Here is a 20287-nt window from a genome sequence, read left to right as displayed (position 1 = left end):
TGCACGCAGCTCAGTCGAGTACGAAAGCATTCTACGCAAACTCGTGCTCTGTCGCCATTATGTGATGGCGATGACACTGTGTCTGACTCCCCTGATGGGAGGCTGTTGCCAACGCGGTTTCGGTTCTATTTTCATGCACAGGCAACTTTCGAACTCGATTTATAGGGAGAAAGATGTGCACTGGGTTCATTTTTTTGAAGTTGAGGATAACGATTCGCTCACACCTCTTTCAACTAAGTAATGCTGCTGTTCGCTGCCATTTTCAGAAAATAATTTAGTCTACCTTCCTTGGAAAAGCGCAGCATCGTGTCATGGGCTTATTCAGGTGGTCTGTTCCCTTTTTCTAGGCAAGGCTGATTGCCACTGCCTATATTAGTTTTTCGATTATACGATGGTTTTGCATGGACCCCTCAAAGTCGTAAAAACGGGGTTCTACTGTAACTATATCTAGGCTGCAAATATATATTTTGTGTAAGCATGCAAAAAAATGCATGTATTGGTGTATAGAATTGCAAGAATAGACGGGATATGTCAGAAATCACAAATGTACGTTATCTAAATACTGCAATCACTCTGAATTCCATCGAAGGACCCCGTGCAGTCGGTGTAAAACAATAGGCTGCAGCATTTAGCCTGCAGGCCGTTGTGATGTTTCTGGAGGAACGGCACAAACTTTGGACAACCGGCCGTGTATATGGTGGTCCTCTGATCTGTCCAGCACATTGGACATTCTGGAGCCCTTACAACTCTGGACAATAGTCTCTGAATGCAACAGCTTCCCATGCAGCTGCCACGATATTCATTATATCCTGATGTGACAGTTTTCGCAGATTTTATTTCACAGTTCTTTCTGACCAGCGTATGAATTCCTCGCAGCAGCTGCGAAGGCTGGCTTTGTAAGATTGCTTCCAGTACAAGTTGGCCGGCTACTGTAGGCTCACATTCCAACACTGCTGATGTAGCGCAGGCTGCTTTTTATGAGTGCAATTGAAGAAGAAATTTAAATAATCTTTCTGTGCTGCTGGCACTGCCAGAAAGCTGAGATAAGGATGTCAGTTTAACAGGTGATTACTTCGAGATAGAAATCGATTTACATTTGTCTAAGCGTGCTCTGTAGTTATGAAAAGTAAGGAGTCGAGGATTGATTACACGAGCATGCATGCACATGCATCTGTGGGTTGTCAGCAAAAGTTGCATTGCATAAACATTTTATTTGTATAAAAGGATTGTGGTTTTCTAAAATAGGCTAGAGTGCAGGAAGTGACAATGAGTTTGAAGCTTTTAAATCATTTAACAGGAATGTGCAATAAACCTTGTGCAAATATATCACTTTCCTGTTAGTCATTGAAGGCCAACTCAGCATCATGACACCAGCTGAGCAGACAACCTGCCGGTCCTTTATGAGCATGCATGCATTTTATACTTTATTGTTCATTAACACCATTAAATTCTATTTCAGCGACTCTTCAGAAGTCGTACCCGAGAGTTACAGAAACCGAACTTCACCACCTCATAGGGGACCATTTTCGGTATGCCCCAGCACGCTGCAAGAAATGGTATGTTGTGCTAACAGAAGGTTCTTGTAGAGTGCTTTTGCACTTTAGTCTGTCCATAAAGTGGTCAGCTCTATGAAATTCTGTTTACACAATAGTAAGCCAACCTATACATACATTATAGCATAATGGTAGTGCTGCTATGTAAATTTAAAACACCAAGGAGGCCAGAAAATTATTCAAATAGAAATAAGTCTGGAGAAAAAAGTGCTGCTTTGAATGTTACATTCGATAAAGGTCTGCTTACAGCATACAGTACTGTTCACTCCTGACCAATAACGTGGACTCTGGCCGGGGGTACTGCTTAATTAAAAGTCTAAACAAGCAGATGTGCAGAATATTGAATATGGTTAAAATTATTTCTCTTTATTCTACAAGCAGCAAAAAATAATGGGTCAATGTATTGTTGCATGCATGTGCCTGCAAGTGAACCACAGAGACTGTGTTCTGCTGTCATGCTGTTGCACTAGAGAGAGAGAATAGTAGGACCACTGCATGTACCAAGCATTAATTTCTTGCTACTTCAACAGAGGTCATTAGTCATGTGATCTCGTGTGATACTTCTGGCACATCCTTTGCTTAAGCTGCCACTCTTTTTGCCAGAAACCTACCGCTCTCAAGTTGCAACTGCTTGTAGGTATTTGCATGATGGCTGCTGTTGGCAAAACATAACTTTCAAAAAAGTTTCTTAGGGCTACGTCACAAGTTAACAAGTCAAGGAACAAATATGGACTTTGTATGACAAATGCAAACACAGTCTTCGTTAGAGTTTAGCTCAGCTCAGCATGATGTACCTGGGCTATAGCTAGTTTGGGCGATCTCTGGTATGATTTGACTAGGTTTAACTATTTTCAATTTTGAAGAGCTATCACCACACCGAAACAAAACTGTTTTTTTAAATGCGGAGCATTTCTTAGTCGCACCTGCGGCGTCGGCGGCGTCGTCCACACCCTCACTGCGCATGCTCGTCTCGTCTCGTGCCGGCAGCAAGCCTCTCCTCTCCCTCCCTTTCTCCCTCCCTCCTCTCCCTCGAACGCGGGCGGTGTGTATATAAGCGGCAGAGCGCGCGTTCGGAATTCAGTCAAGGGCGTCTTTACTTGGCTTTCCCTTGACTTGACGCTTTGCTTGACTCGAGTAGATGCGATGGAAGCAACAGTACCTTCAATCAGCGTCCCACGACTCGTTGAAGGCAGCGTTACCCACCCTCACTGTCGTCAGCGTCAACAACAGCAAGCAACGCAGAAGACAAGGCTGCGAAGAGACGAGCATACGATGCTGAACGCAAGCGTTTGAAGCGAGCTGCAGACCCGGAAGTTCGTGCACACTGGAGCCGTTCAAGTCGTACTTGGTGTGCGCATCGTGTAAAAATTAAGCATTCCCAAACCATACCCAATTACGCAACATTCACGCGATACCCCCACCACTCTGCGACGCATTTACTCGAGTTCCCCCCGTGGGAAGATGCGGGCGATTTTTTTTTCATCTCAAGTCAGTCGCATGCTGGCTACTAAGTTAGGAATTCAGTAGTAGGGCAGGACAAGTGCTTTGGCTCTTACATATCGTATGTCATGGCATGTATCTTGTAGGCATTTGTGTGTTAGATGCAGCATTGCAATGTTTTTGCCCTGTTGCAGCTCTGATACCTCTCCACACGGGGATATGGAAGTTCAGGTGTCGCCTACCTCCAGTGACCATTAAAGGTGAGTTTACATTTTCCTCATGTTGAAAATATAAACTTCAGAAAGTTTCAAGAGCCGCATATATATATATATATTCAGCGGATTTGTAACATTAAGTGCATTAGTGCCTATGATTTGTGTTCATTTCATTTCAGTTGAGTCTGTCATAGCCACAGGTAATGCTGATTTTTTTTCTTATGCTTTGCTTAGTATCTTGGCTACTTCGCAGTGCGCAGGGCGCCACTTCCTGATGGATGTTGCAGTGCAGTCGCTTGGTATTTTCATATTCATATCGTTTTGAAAGCTTTTTTCAACCAGCAAAAATTAGCACGCAGTCGATATGTTGCTTAGGAAAGCTCAGTTATGTGTTTTCTAAAGGTGCCTAGAGGTTCCTTATTGACTCATATAAGGTGGGTACTTCTAGAGTAACAAACTTTATTATAATTACCAATGTAATGTAATTAGTGGGAATGTTACTTGCAAGTTCTCCAGTGTACTGGGAACAAGTATTAGGTTCGCATCACGTAATGCTGTTCATGTTTTTGAAAATTGTTGTGGTTCAACTGGAACTGGAAAATCCTGTGTACATTGTCCACTAAAGCAGTTATGGTGATGCTTTGCGGGTTCAGCAGAGTTGTATTTGTAGTGACGTGTCTAGGAATTCTTGTAGACTGATTTCTGAGCAGGGTGTTCGTTCAGGCTAGTTGGTATTTCATGGTACAACCTTTTTAGCGCACAATTGCTACAAGAACAGAGATACGCAACATACACATAGTGCCTGTGCATGTTGTGTATCTCTGCCCTTGTTGCAGCTTCTGCGCTAGAAAAGTTCGTAGACTGATGTTCTCTTTTTGCTGCTTGTTGTATATTGTTTTAAGTTACAGCATTATGCAAGAGCAAGTGATTGCTGTTTCAATATATAGCAGCCGTGTCTTGTCAGTTGATTCTGTGCATTTTTTAGAGAAGTGACATATTTCGTTTATACTTGATGGGCATGCAGGCAGTTATCAGCTTGGCTCTTAATTGCTTCCCCTTCATGATGCAGGCTCGCCCCACTCTAGCTGCTTTTCGTCAAGTTGCCAGTTCCACGCCCTGCAATAGCCCTGCAATAGCCCTGCAATAGCCCTGCAATAGCCGATGGTTGAGATGATCAACAAGATACCATTCTAAGATGCACCCTCACCTGGCAAGCTGACCTGGCGAGACTTTGTGACTTTTCTGCTATAATGTTCCAGTGCAATTACTAATTGAGCCTAAGCCCAGTAATGCTCACTTATGATCCCTTCTGGAAACAGATGCCCTCCCTAACGACCCTCACAAAACAAATGAACATTCCACTTCACTTTTTCAAGGAAGTGCATAACTGTTCAGTTCCCAGTATGAAGTTCCAAGCCGAATTTGCTGCGGATATTGAAATAATTCAGAATGGAGAAGAGCTTAGATGCTAAAATTAGTGGAACAAACAAAAGACCAGAAATGCCTAAACAAGAACAGACCAGCATAAGGAGCTATGCATAACAATGTAAAAATCACTTAGAACAGCTCTCCTTTAGATACAAAGTGTTAGAACCTTTACTAAATGTAGTCGCGAGCAAAATTTTATACACGATGGGAGCCCTTCTGAATGTATTTACCGTATTTACTCGATTCTACCGTGCCCTCGATTGTAACGTGCACCCGTTTTCCGCGACCAAAAAAAGTAAAACATCGATTGTAACGCACACCCATTTCTCGTGAGAGAAAAGAACAAAAAAAGTCCGTAGTTTCAAACAATAAAACACAAAGTCAAACAGTGGGCGTTGCCGCTAAACTGTCACCACTACGGCGGTGATACGAGTCGCGTAATGGATCAGTCCTCGTTGCTGTCGGACAACACCTTGTCGCTGTAAATGCTCTTCGATTTCGGGAAACCGGGCCTGCTTTGGTCCACTGAAACCTTTTCGTGAAGCTTTGCAGTAAAAAATCTTCTGCTTCTGTTTGTGCCAGTCTCGCCCGCACGTTTCGGGAACTCCGAACGACCGCGATGCAGCTCGATTTCCGTCTGTCTCTGCACATGTAATAACTTTTCTTTTAAATGCGGCATCGTGGTGCGCTCGTCGAGTATTTGGAGTCAGCACTTCCATGCCGTCGATGCGAACGCAGAACGGGATGACGAGCTCCTCAGCACACGTATGAACTGAAACAATGGCCGAGGCGCCTAGGTGGCGGCCATTTTGAAATGCCGATGGCAATATAATAAGCGAATTTCTTCCTTTTTTCGGTACTCGATTCTAACGCGCATGCGATTTTTGGACTCGTTTTACCGAAAAAAGGTGCGCGTTAGATTCGAATAAATACGGTAAGCACCGTAACATAAGCTGTACCTGAATGGAAAGTGTTACATTTTGTAGCTATATGTTTTGTTCATATAAATTACTGTATTTTTCGTACCACTACCCTCTGTAATGTCTCAGGTCCTGCAACAATAAGAAATAAATAAAAAGTAAGTAATCTTTACCTACAAGTGTTTCTACTTTTTCTTCGTTTTTGCATTCAGACGTGCATGCTTTCTGCTGCCTCGGCTGCGGCACTACATGTTCTCATGATTTCTTCAGTGTAGCCTGCAACCTCCTGCACGTAAAGAATTCTGTCCACAAAACGTAATGTACTTAATATTGTTTACATAGAGCAAAAATAAATTTTTTATGCTCTAATCTATAGGTGCAGGTTGTGCTTCACGCACATTTCAAGCTTTATGACACGAAAACAGTGTGCTGCTGAGTCTTGCAGACATCTGCAACTGGGGTTTAACATTCTTATAGCTTGGCTGCTCTAACAGGTTTTCTTTATGTATGTATAGATGTGTTTGATCAAGGAAGGCACCTCCACCCCCTCGGCAGCATTTAATTATGCAGTTTTTTCCCCACCCTAGCTGACACACAGCTTTCCAGGCCGAGAGCTGTGCACAGCGGCTTCCACTATAGGTCAGCGTGCCGGATGGTAACAACATACACACTAACGCTACCTGCCATGACAGACAGCTTTCCAGGCCGAGAGCTGCGCACAGTGGCTTCCACAATAGGTCGGCGTGCCTGGCAGCAACAACATACACACACTAACACTACCTGTATGTTTCTTGTATATGTTGCCAGAAAGTCCAATTAGCACACATGCACGTTTAGATAATGTTGTTTAAACATTGTACAAACGTTGCCACAATGTCTGGAATGTCTGGAATGTCATACCGAACGTTGCTTCAATGTTATATTTAACGTTTCGTGGTGGTCAGAAAGGAGGACATTAAGCGCATTCACACAACGTTACCCACTGACATCTGGACACATTTAGGCAACATCATGGCAACGTTCTGCGTTACTTGGGATAATTGCTCATTTGTTGAAGTAAATGTCTGATGTACGCCCTCATTCCGCCTATCCTGCATCCTGGCAAAAAGAATTGCTTGGCGCAATGCAGACACGGCACACAAGGAAGGTGTTATATCGTGCATAATAATTATGACAGCAGTAGCGAAGACATCACTGTTTATTCTATCTTCTTCCTTCTCCCTGAGGCGGCCGCCGAGCGCGTGCCATGTCACAGCGCCGTCGTCGGTAGCGACGCCTTATATCACATATCCCCTTTCGCAAAAAAAAAAAATACACACACAGTTATCCTTTACTGTCTAACGTAGTCCTTCAACTTCTTCGGAGTCTTCTTCTTACGTGCGCTTCTTCTTACGCGCGCATCACATCCTGACAGGTTGGGGGAAACTTGCGTGCTCTCTGCCGCATATGCTCCAGGGTCTGCATTTTCACGGCTATCCACTCTTGATGTGTCAGGCTGTGATGCACTAGATGACTGATTAGATGTCGGTGACCAGTTCATGACAGCTCCAGTTGTTGACAGCTCCATGGTGAACAGCGGCCAACTTCGATGCGTTCCACACTCGCTCATCTTCCAACAGATACGAGGCTGGTCCACGTTTTTCAATTATCTTCTTGGGCGCGGAGAATTGTGGAGACAGCTTGCCATGAACTGTGGGTAGCTTAACCCGTACGTAATCAACAACGACGAAGCTGGGTACCTTGGCTCCACGTTTTTCATCGGTGTAGCTCTTCGACAACCTTTGCTTGTTTCTTACGCGCTCTCGCAATTGCTCAATCGCCCTTGACGGGTCCGTGCTGAAGCATTTGTCAGGCAATCCCACGATGTCGAGTCTTGTGCGAGGTTGGCGTCCATGAAGAAGAACTGCGGGTGCCACACCAGTAGTGGCGTGAGGCGTACAGCGATATACTTGCAGGTAATCAAGCATGGCTGTTCTTATATCACGGCGTTCAAACAGGGCTAGTTGAATATATGACTTCAGCACCCTATTAAACCTTTCCACCAAGCCGTTAGCTTGCGGGTAATACACAGAAGAGTTGTAATGCGTTATTCCGCGTTCTGTGAGAAATTCTTCAAACCTTGCTGAAGAAAACTGTGGTCCATGATCGGATACGAGACCACGTGGGTATCCTTCTCGTGCAAAAAGTTCAAGTAAAAACTTCTTCACTGTAGAAGTGGTCGCATCTCGTACGAAAGCCACTTCGGGCCACTTGCTGTGATAGTCAATAACAGCAATGGCAAATCGGCAGTCGGCTGAAGCTTGCGTGAAAGGTCCCACGATGTCGATAGCAATCTTTTCCCAGGCTCTGTCAGGAAGAGGAACAGGTTGCATCGGCGCTGCAGAGGTACGTGCAGACTTGTCACAAGACTGGCAAATCACACACGTGCGCACAAGTTCTTCAATGTGGCTATCCATGCATGGCCACCAATAGGACTCTCTCAGGCGCGCTTTGGTACGACTAATGCCTGGGTGTGACTCGTGGGCCAGATCCATAAGACGCCGTGTCACAGTCGCAGGCACGACAATCCTGTCACCCCGGCACAGTATATCACTGACGACAGAGAGTTCAGCTCTCACGTAAAAGTAAGGCAGCAACTTTTTTGACAATGCTTTCTTGTCAGGCCAAGAAGTAGTCGTGAAGTGCTTAACTTCACAAATAACCTGATCATTGGCACTTGCTTCTTGAAGTTCTTGCATGGTAACTACTGGAGACAAAAGACATATAAATTCTTCTTCGGATGCATCGCGGATTGAACTCTGTACGGGTAACCTGGAGAGCGCGTCGGCCACGACGTTTTCGCTGCCCTTCCTGTATTCAACGGTGTAGTTGTAGCAGAGCAACCGTGAGGACCAGCGCGCAATCATTAATGGTCGGTGACCAGTGCCTTTCGTCGAAAGGAGCGTAACCAAAGCCGCGTGATCTGTTCGTAAGATGAAAGGTCGTCCCCACAAGTAAACGTGCCAGTGTTTGCAAGCCCAGACGCAGGCAAGGGCCTCACGTTCGCCGACTGAGTATTTCCGTTCATGCGGTTGAAGTGTGCGTGAGGCGAATGCGACAGTTTGCAGCGAGGTTCCATTATCCTGCTGAAGTACAGCACATAGTTCATATCCTGAGGCATCAGTTGTAACGTACACAGGTAAGTGAGGATCAAAAACATGAAGAACTTCGCAAGATGTAAGCAGAGATTTCAGCCGCTCCAAACTGCTGTTTGCTGCCGCACTCCAAACGAAAGGCGCATTTCCCCGAAGCAAGGCACGCATTGGCTCGACAACATCAGAAAAATGAGGGATGAACTTGGAGTAGAAGCCTGCAAGTCCCAGCAGCGAGCGAAGTTCGTTTATGTTTGTAGGTGATGGTGCCTTGGTTATCGCCTCAATGGATGACGTCAACGGAAATAATCCTCTGGCGGTGACAACGTGGCCTAGAAAAGTCAACTCTGCTACGTCAAAAACACATTTGTGGTTGAGCCTGAGGCCAGCATCAGAAAGACGTTTCAAAACAGCGCGCAAATTGCCCAAATGATCCTCTCGGGAGCGCCCATACACGATGATGTCATCAATGTAGAATAGGACACATTTGCACCCTTTCAGGATCATATGCATCATTTTCTGAAACGCTGAGGGCGCCGATGCCAGTCCGAAGCAAACCCTCTTGAAGCTAAATAGTCCGTCATGCGTTATGAACGTGGTAAGGTCACGGCTATCTGGACTGAGCGGTAACTGGTGGTATGCAGAAGCTAAATCTAGCTTCGAGAAGCGCTGTGCCCCAGCCAAGCTGTTCAGGAGTTCCTCAGTTTGTGGCAAAGGAAAACTGTCGACTACTACAGCTTTGTTTGGCTCCCGTAAGTCAACGCACATGCGAATCGAGCCATCTTTCTTTCTGGCTACGACAATAGGTGAGACCCACTCTGAAGAGTCGACGCGCTCAATGATGCCCTGAGCTTCTAATTTCTGAACTTCGGCCGAGACTTGCTCGCGAATGACGAGTGGTAGTCGTCTCAACTTGCTGGCCACCGGTTGGACAGACGCGCGAACTTTGACCTTGTGAGTAAAACAGGCACGTAGCCAGGATTTTTTTTCGGGGGGGGGCCCAAGGCCTAATTATTCGAAAGAAATTCTTTTCATGGCAAAAAGAAAAAAATGTTGCCCGGGAATATAAAAGGCCGGACGAATTTCGGGGGGGGGGGGGGGGCCGGGCCCCCCGGGCCCCCCCCTTGCCTACGTGCCTGGAGTAAAACCTTTCACAGTTTCCAGCTCTTTTGCAAATAGGTGCTCAAACTCGGACCGTAATTCCGGAGGTAGCACAGGAGTTTCTTGCGTCATTAGAAGACACCTGAGAGGCGACCCTTGAATCTTCATATCCAGAGCCGCGATGCCATCTAGTCCAAGAATGGTTGTTCCTCCAGGCACAACGTAAAGTAGGACAGAAGTGCATCGGCCGTGGAATGAGGCCGTAGCAATGAAACATCCTTGTATAGGAATTGCTGACTTAGAATAATCGAGGAGCTGGACGGACGTAGACGTCAGTGGATACGCTTTGGAAAAATGGCGTTGGTAAAGTTCTTCGGCCAAGATCGAAACCGATGATCCTGTGTCGATCAAGAATGACACAGAAATTCCTTCAATTTCCATCCAACGCTGCGTAAATTCCCTTCTTACGGCTCCAGATTTGACAGACACTTAGCTGGTCGTCTGGGTCAGCTGTGTCGTTATCTTCGGCGACATGCTGAACATTTTTCTCACACTTTCGTAGTGACTTGCACACCTTTTCAAAATGGCCCATTTTCTCACACTTTCTACACTTATGTGCCTTGGCCTTGCACTGAGAGCTATTTGCAAGGTGGGCCGTAGAACCACAACGGTAGCATTCTTGCTCTTTCTGAGATCTGCGACACTGACTATGCATGTCATAGCAAGTGCACGTGCTACAATGCCTTTCTCTCTGGTATGAAATATTAGCATCTTTTACACGATGAACTTGTGATTCATTTTGTGCAAGTTCTCTTGCTTCTCTAGTCGCTTGATCATGCTGTTTCGCAATGGTAAGAGCCCTAGAAAGCGTGAGAGACTCTTCCAGCAGAAGGCGTTCACGTAAATACCCACTTGTAGTTTTCTCAATGAGCTGGTCGCGTATCATGTCGTCCGCCAGGTCACCGAAATTCCATGCTCCTACGAGACTTCTCAGCGCGGTGACGTAATCAGCCGCAGTCTCACCTGGGGCTTGCGTACGTCGACGGAAACGGTGACGCGCTGCAGTGACGTTCACCGAGCTCTTGAAGTGACCTTCCAGCGTCGCAATGGCGTGGTCGAAGTCATCCGGGCTTGGAGACGACGCTAATGTTCCTCCCGCAGCACTCGCAGCCATAAGGCACGGGTCGTCCGTTGTCGTCAGTGTCTGGAAAATGCGCTGTCCTTCCAAGCCCAAGCAGTTGAGCAGGATCGCCTTCCGACGAATAGCAGGTAGATCGGAGGCGCCCGAAGCAATCATGTAGTTCTTGAATGCCTGAATCCATTGCTCCCATGGGATGTCCGGGTGTCCAGGTGACGACAGGAACGGAGGTGGCGGTTGTAGCCCCGAAATACTCATCGTGGAGGACGACAGGCAACAAACGAAGTCTCAGATGAGGGTCAAGCCGGTAGCACATGGGTTGGTGAATCTTCGTCGCCAAAATATGTTATATCGTGCATAATAATTATGACAGCAGTAACGAAGACATCACTGTTTATTCTATCTTCTTCCTTCTCCCTGAGGCGGCCGCCGAGCGCGTGCCATGTCACAGCGCCGTCGTCGGTAGCGACGCCTTATATTACAGAAGGTACACAAGGAACAAACACGAGGTAATTTGTCACTATGCACCAACTAGGCCCCCAAAAAGTCCTATTATATCCTGCATCTGTTCTCAATATTGCGCACCGGCGAGCCGCATCTGTGACTTTGCGGGCGGTCCTTGATGAGCGCCGCCAGCGCCTGCAAGGCCACCGAGGTAAGCGGTATCCCTCAGCTGCACGGGTGGGCACGCACTTAACGACTTTCGGCGCGCTTCTACAAGATAACACGCTGAACAAAGACACACGCGCTGTGCGTTGACATCCGGCGTCCGCGACCATTTTCCCTTTCATCCCGAAGTGTATGGACCTTCCCTTTTAGCGCGGTAATCTCGTGCTTGCCTTGTTCACTCGTTAACTTTTTTTTTTTGCCTGAGCCACATACGTAACCCAGTTTCTTTCGCCCTGTCTACTTGCTATTTATTTCTTGGTTGTTTGTGTGTTCTGACTCCGCCTCTTGTCAAGTTCTAACAAATTGCGACACTGTATGTCAGTATGTATGTCAGTATGTATGTCTCTCCCTCTCTCACTTTCTTTTCTTTTTTTGCTGTTGTTTTGGCCCCTCCCCTTGTCCCGTTCCAACGAATCGCGACGATGTATGCATCTGTGTCTGTGTTGCGACAATCTGTACTTAAACCCCAACGCAACGTCATAATGTCATCTTTGATAAACACACACACACACACACACACAATTTTATTTTTTGCCCGACCGTTTCCTTGGTCGGCATTCTCCCACATTCATGGTGGAGTAGACATTCACTTAAAAGTGTGAGTGAACTGCAGGCCAAATACGCGTTGTGTTGAGTGTCACAAACTCTTAATGTTCCTAGTTAACGTCGCGCATCTCAAACGCAATGAAATGCCTAATTGTGTACATCTATAATGACAGCAATAACAATGACATTGCTTGTAGAGCCAGTGAGGATGCGAAATGGCCTCCTCTCTAGGTCAGCGTTTCGTGCCCAGAAATTGCACGCGCTCAAAATAAAATCATCTGCAGTACATTGCACGTCATCGGCTGTTGTACCCCTCGTTAAGATAGTTGCTTAACCATGTTACCATTTTTAAAGACATAGCGGAACATCCCTAATCTTAGACATACATTCTAGGAAATTCGATTTGTGTGCGTATTGTGTCAAGCAATATGTACAATACGTATTGTGTAGCAGTATTGCGTCAAAGAACGTATAGGGGACATCCCCTATACTTTCCTTGCCTTCATTGTCTGTTGGTTTTCATTAAGGTCGTGAGTAATGTGCTATAGAGGCTGCACGAACAGGAGGGCCACAGAAAGGCTGGCTGACATATCGAACCTCGACCAGCCTTTCTGAAGCACTCGGTATCAGAGTTGAAACAGCTTTGATAATTGCAGCACGAGTAAAAGTACTTCAACACCTTGAACACAGCGCAATGACGAAACGGACGCCAGAAAAGTATATAGGATACTCCACAGCACTGAGTAGCAATTTAATGTTATGTTGATGTACATGCGCAGTTAAAATATTGACAACCTAGCACTCATGTGACCATTCTTCACAAAACTCGTCAGAAAATATCAGTCTTGATTGTAATAGGTCGTCAATATTTACCTTTGCATGTAGTATAGCAGAGAACATTTTAGGGGCGTAGCTCCTCTTAGTCTGACCTTGTCACGTCTCCGTTGTCCGGCGTAAGCGGATCTCCCGTATGATGCAAAGATGGCGCTGTCTCATAGAAAGCTGACACGCCCGCGATAGAAATAAGTAAGAGACGGTTAGATTATTGGTGGCAGAAAAGTAGAGATAAAGTACAAAAATAAATAATTGGGGGGAAAAAAAGGTCATTCTGCCTTAAGAGGCAGAGAGATGGACCGTGAATTTATATTTTTTGGTATAATAACATAAATTTAATCAATGTAGATAAGGCATTAGGACAACATAAAACAAGGAAGTTTATTTTTTTTTTTTTCCTCCTTCGAGCCTGGTGGCAGACATGTCCCCGCCCCGTTATAAAGGGGACGCTCATAGCATCCATCCATCCACATACAAACTGCAGTTCAGGGACGATATTCTAGGTGGCGCTGCACACAATCTGTGTCGTCATCACCATTTCTCTTCTCATTTCCTAGATGGCGTTGGTCCAATAGAATTGTGTGCAATATGGCGCTTGTGTGAATCGACACTAAATGGCGCTGGAAGTGCCGCTGCTCTCCGATTGGCTGCTGCGCGGGGATGCGCGGGGAGCGAGCGCCTCTCTCATTCTCCTGGATCGTCGCCGTACGTGTCGGATCGTTGGCGGAGCACGGACGATGCGCAGCGGCGGGCGCTCGTTTGGCGGCAGCCAGGCGCATCCCGTGACGGTGCGCGCCAAGGACGCCGCTGCAAAACGGGCTCAACGAGAAGCGAATCCTGAGACCATGATTGCTTCAGGAGCTTCGCCCAAGCTCGTCATCATTCACCCGTGGCTATGCTGTAATTTTAGTTTCTTTTTACTTGTCAACTCTCAGAGTGTGTAAACCTCAGTCCAGGGCCCCATTTGCTGCTGCGGCCCGGCTTGCCCGGCAAATCAGCCTTCGCTGGTCGTCCAGGGCTATGCTTGAAAGAGCGGCTTACCACTGGGAGGAGGAGTGAATGGGTGATCCAGGTAGGACGGACGGCTTGGGGCATTCTCACGTGGAATGTAGATTCGAATTGAGTTGAGAGTCAGCGCTTTGGTCTGTCCTATATTCCTCTGGGGTCTGTGTCGTTGTTGCGCTGTGCTGAAGACATTCAAGAACCAACTAATCCAGTTGTCGATTTTTCTAGAATCAAAGCACTTCGTACCACATGTTCTATGACAGCACTCATGTGGAAACTGCGTACAGCATGGAGCGAATGAAGTGACCCACAACATCCTTCTCGGAGGCGTTGATATAATGTAGACCATCGTTTCTCCACTCGCGATTTCATTGTATTACTCGATCAGACGGGCCAGTACACTAATACGCGTTCTTTTCTGCCGTTTGCCTTTCAGTTGCGTAGCACAAAGGGGTATGTTTGGGGGAGGGGGGGTGTAAGGGTCCGGCTTCTCTATATCTCAGTTCCTCAGGGCTCTGCTGTCGCATATTCTTTAAGATGGACAGTGCCTTACTCTAAGACTGTATGCATCCCACTGACACTCCTCGGTAGTATAGTAGTTGCAATGCGGGGCTGCTGACCCGAAAGTAGCGGTTTCTATCCCGACCATGGCGGTCGCATTTCGGTGGAGGTGAAACGGTAGAGGCCCCTGTACCATGGAATGTGAGTGCACCTTAAGAACACCAGATGGTAGAGATTTCCGGAGCCCTCCAGTGCGGCGTGCCTCATAAGCATATAGTAGTTTTGTCACGTAAAACCCCAGACTCTATAATAAAAGAACATTAATTCATTAGTGTGGACCGTCTTCGAAACCCTGCATAATCGAAAGAGCAGATTCCTTTGTTCCAAATTAAACCACTTGCTCATCAGTAAATGCTGGTGACGGCAGATTATAGTAAGGAAACCTGTTGACGTGCATATTCACAGTCGGTTTGCCACAGTCGCATACGTGCAAGTGTCTTTTTCATTTTTGCTTGCTTATAACGTGCCAAATAAGGGCGTCGCCAGTGCATATCAAAATAATAGAAGCAATTTTATGCAGCAGTTACTGCAGAGGCAGAGCCATCACTTTGAAGGTGGTAAAAGTAGGGTAACTTCTCCGTGAATGCCAAATTTATGCGTTTAATTAGGTTATTTATGTTTAGTGCGGCGTTGTAGGAAGTATACGGGTGGATGCGCACGGAGGAAACACAATGCGCTATGTAAAAGCGCCGACTTTTCTTTACAGGTTCTATTATTTTGATTTACTTAAGTGCCCGCATTCAGCATGATGCGCAAGGAAAAAAAATCCTAGGGCAACTGCAGCAAGGTAACGGTAAACGGGTGCAGCCACCCGTGTGAACTGCCGTGTGAAACTATTTTGGCCTGCGCCAAAGCATGCACGAACCGTCAGACCGTTATTGTAAGTGCATTGAAGCTAGGGTTGTCCATATTAACGCGATAGCGTTAGAGAGCTCGTGTCGCAGAAATTCCGCCGTCGGTGTCGGCACCGTTGGTTGTGAGCGAAAAATCGACCGTGAGCGAAAAATCGAGAAAGAAGCAAATAAAATAAAGAATAAAAATTTCGGTCCCATTGAGGATCGAACCCGGGACGTTCGCGTGGCAAGCAGGTGCCCTAGAACAAAGCCACGATGTTATACCCCGGTCACACTGGCAAATTTAGTGTCATTTTGAGCGAGTGCACTTACGCTCACAGAGTGTCACTTTGGCGGCGCGCTGCTACACGAGAAAGAGAAGTGTGCTTTGGAAATGATGGCAGTGGCAATTGGTGGTTTAGTAGCGCGACATATATTTGTTATTTTTGGCAATGCTCGCTGTTTAATAGCGTATTATAGGCATGAACATAATTTACAATAAATTTTGCGCGCAAATGAAGTAAATATTGCAACCGCATAACATAATCGCGAGCCGAGACAAGACAGTGTCATATCAAAGACGAATCGACAACAAAAATGGTGGACTCCGGTGCAGAAGGAACGCGTAGTGGTGACAGGCGTTTGGAGCGTGTTTTGGCAGCACTCATTTGCTCCTCCCAAAGGCGTATGAGGCCCGCGTCTCTTCGTCGGATCACGTTGTCTTCGTGGAAGTGGCACCCGTGGCACACGCCATCGCAAATGACTAAAGAATGACTGACCTGCACGTCTGCAAAGAAGTAAACGCGACTACAGTGGCTAGAATGGGGAAGTGTGATGTGCGCGCCCGCTCGGTCGTGCCGTTTTGCAGGGAACGAGATAGATGGCGCTGCGGCCCGTATTCACGTCGCGCGCTTGAAGCAGAAGCGTTGCCAGGGTCGCGTATCGCCGCATTTCGTTATTCCACTTCGCGTTTTTTTTCTCGCTAGTGTGGCTACATACTTTGCATGTTGTAGCTCATTGATATGTAATGCTACGATGACGTGAACAGATGGCAGAAGCTTGCACGGATGCGGAATGCCCTCACCTAAACGCGATCAATAGGATGTTGGATTTTTGCGATTGCAATAGTTTAGTTCGCCCTTAGATTTATTAAACAACTCATAATTAAAACAAGAGTGTGGACACTTTATTGTATTATTGTTTATTGTAATACACTCTATTGTATACTTGTCCAAACGCAACACAAAAACACACAGATGCAGTCGAACAGGTTAGAAAGCAGTCATGTGACCTGAATGTTTATGTAAGACGGCTAAGCTTCAAACGTTTTTTTTCTTTCTCTCGCGGGTAGATGCACGTTCCTTGTTCAGCGACTTCGTGTAAAAGTGGAGGCGCGTTAAGAAAAAAGAACTTTATCTTCTAGTTGGTTAGGCTCTCACCTAACCAACCAGATGATAAAGCAGCCGAGAGCTCTTCATTCGCATTATCATGCATTCAATTAACCAATCTGGGTTGTACTTCATTCCCTTTGCCGACTTACGTCGTGCACCCTGAAAACACTGTATGATGGCAAGCTTGGGTGTGACATCTTTTAGTCAGCTTTCAAGGACGTTTTCTTCGAGCTCCTCACTTTGCTGTTTCAGTTTCTGCATCGTGTCTTCATACGGCGACAGCTTCACCATTAATCTTTTAAGAGCTTGTGTTTGTGCCCTCCTCTTTAAAGATATACGAACAGCTCGAGTCAGGCTGCGTTTTTTCCGCGCAGATCTTTCAATAATGAGGCCTTTCCTGAGATGCTTACACGAAACGCATTGTTTTTTTTCTCTTAGTTCCCTGGCATTTTTTGACCGCGTACCTCTTGTTGCCGATGGCAAACAGAAATTCTTCAAGAGTTCCAGCCCCTGGGTACACTTGGAGCGTTTACCTGCCCTAACAGTGAGGCATTGTTGTCACACGCATCGTGCAGTATCTGCACTCCTTTCACAAACCCTTCTTGCTTCACCCCGTTTTCTTCTTGTGTGAAAACAACCAACTTCCTGGCGAACAAGATCCTTTTATATTTTCCGGATTCACACACGCTGCAACCAACAGTTAGAGGAGATACACTGAAAGTGTGCTTCCCCCACGAGGGCGACGGTAAGGCGAGATTGTCAAACGGCATGCACGAATCGCTGTCCATGTCAACACTGTCGCCGATCGCGTTCTCAGCACTTACTAATGAGGCAGTTTCTTGTGCACGTTTCTTCCTCGGTGGGGCCTACTATTCAGTCCTTGTAGGGCGCTTTCTCTCCGGTGGTAGCATATGAGCAATAGGCAGGGAGGTTCGGGAACTGAGTTGGAACTGCTCCCGGAAGCAGCACAGGCCTGGTTCTGTGGACCAGCTCACCATTAACAGTGTGCTCAAAGTATCTAGAAATGAACCTGTCGTGGAAGTGGTCCGCACACTGCACAATTTTCTTCCAGTTCTTGTCGGCGCGAGGAACAACGCGTTGCCACTGTGCGAGCAAGGCTGGGTCCTTCGGTACACCAAACAAGGACAGTTTAGTCTTATTAGACTTAAAGCATGTCGCACACCCAGGCACAAAACAGTGACCCTGCCTCCGCGGCATGGCTACAAAGGACGGGGGGCGCACATTGCGCGCAGATCCGTAAAATTAAACGCACGCACATGTCATTCAGCAAAGAGAAACAGCAGGCTTTTCGGCGCGGCGGAGCTTCAGCGACGTGAATGCGGGAGCGAGCGCCCCCACGCGGTTCCCTCTCCTCAGTCTTCAGCGCCTCCCATAGGAACCGCTCGCCGGTCGTCACACTTCCCCATTCTAGCCACTGTAACGCGACGGACGCGGCCATTGCACGGCATGTGCTCCCGCATCCCCCTAGCGGACGTGACCGCAAACTGCCCGAGGGCGAGAGTAGCGAGGTTTTTTGTTGTAGTATGATTTGTTTGAATACATGGCAGTATTCCTAATAACGAGAACGATGGTATAAAAATACCATGATCGCCGCGTTTTGCATTAGCGTATTTATTTGCAAGCCACTGCTACCGAGGCTAGACACTCCGTCGCAGCGAAGTGAGTTTGGCGAACGCACTTGCCGGCAAGTGTACTTTGCAGCGAGTGTCACTAAGCGTTCCTGGGTGACAGCGTGCAAATGACACTAGCGGCGAAGTGCACTCCCTCAAAGTGCACTTAAGTTGCCCTATGTGACAGGGGTATTACTTGCAGCTGCTTCGGAAAAAAACACTACATAAATGCCATGTAGTGGAAGGAGTCTCCTTAACGCATTTTGTTCGACAGGTGTCACGACGAAACCAAGCCCAATCGGCGATTTGTAGGCGCATTTGGGAGGCCGTCAAACTACGTCGAAAAAGGCCGGGATAGTGCAGCCATCTCCGCTAAAGACACACACGAACTTTCAAACAGCTCTAAAAATGGACAACTATGTCCATCGAGCGGAAAACATATCAACAAACAAACAGCAAACACTAGATAATGTGCTGCCATCTGTGAGGCATTGTAAGACTCTTCATGGCCTCCGAGATGGCGAGCGCTTGGCGTGTATCTTCGAGGCCATGCGACTTTTGCTTTAGATAAAAAAACCTGTACCATTCGCGCGCGCGCGCGCGCGCGCGTGTGTGTCTGTGTGCGCGTGTGTGTAAAACTACAGATTAATAAGTATGCACTTAGTGGTTGAAGTGCGCATAGGGGCCGGATTTCGCTATTGCGTTCAACTCTTAAAGGCGAAGCTTAAGGGTCCCCCAATTTTTTTTAATGTCTGTACGGGAGAAAATGTGCAGCGTCAAAGCATATAGGCTTTGTAAGGTGTTTCACTGGTGTGAATATTGAGAGCATGAGCGAATGTTAAAACAATTATATGTAAGGATGTTCCCGTGAACACTTTCTGTAGCAAAGCCAAGTTTCACTTTTCATCTGTATATAGCATGAACACAGCGTACATATGCATGACCCCAGCGTACATAAGCATGTATGCATGTGCCCACGCAGGTTTAATTAATGCTTTAGCTGACCTTCTTCGGGTAAGCCAACTTGTGCTGCTTAGTCAGGTGCCTGTAAATGCGGGCGCAGCAGTTGGAAATCTCACGTAAACTATAATCTCAGTAGGCCAAGAAGAGCAACAAGCTTCTGTCCTGCTGAGGAGGGCCACTACACCGAACTAAAGTACGGTATACAGTACAAATTGTTCATGGATAAAATGTTGAATCGCTCACTCTTAATCGTGGCTATGATAAATGTTCGTGTTCCCTATTGACCCGCTCGTTCTGTCATTCACCCCTTAATTGTGACTTTTTGCTCACTGAGCTCTGTGACAAGCAGGCACACGGGTCTACATTTGCATTCATGTAAATGAATGCTTGAGAGCATAGAATCGCCACTGTGCGTTCCTTTCATAGCTCTATAAGACATTTTATGTCATAGCGGCCCCTCAAGGAGGAGACTGCGGAGATTGCTACACCAACATCACTGGCGTAGCCAGGGTTAGGAAATTTCAACCCCCCCCCCCCAATATTTTTCAATATTGCATGTACATATACACATGAACACACATGCCGCACGCACGAACAAGCACACATGAAGTATAGTTAAATCCCCACCCCCCCTCTCCCGAAGAATATTTCTGGCTGCGCTACAGGCTAACATACTCGTAAGGCCACAGTTGGCAATAAATTTTCCTATATCATTACAATTGCTCGTGCACTTATGAGCAATTCAGTGAATGCGGCTGGCAATCAGTAATCAGTACTAATACTTGCCTTGGTTACCAAGCGTTGCTCCGATAGAGCTCAAAAGCTGGGCACCATGTTCTTCAATCTGGTTGGCCGTCTGCGCTCAGATGTGAAAATACCACGTCTCAGATTTTAATTACTCATTCCTTAGTTACAGCAACTAAACACT

The sequence above is a fragment of the Rhipicephalus sanguineus genome, chromosome 6, assembly GCF_013339695.2.
Source record: "Rhipicephalus sanguineus isolate Rsan-2018 chromosome 6, BIME_Rsan_1.4, whole genome shotgun sequence".
NCBI classification, from domain to species: domain Eukaryota; kingdom Metazoa; phylum Arthropoda; class Arachnida; order Ixodida; family Ixodidae; genus Rhipicephalus; species Rhipicephalus sanguineus.
This window is presented reverse-complemented; position numbering follows the sequence as displayed.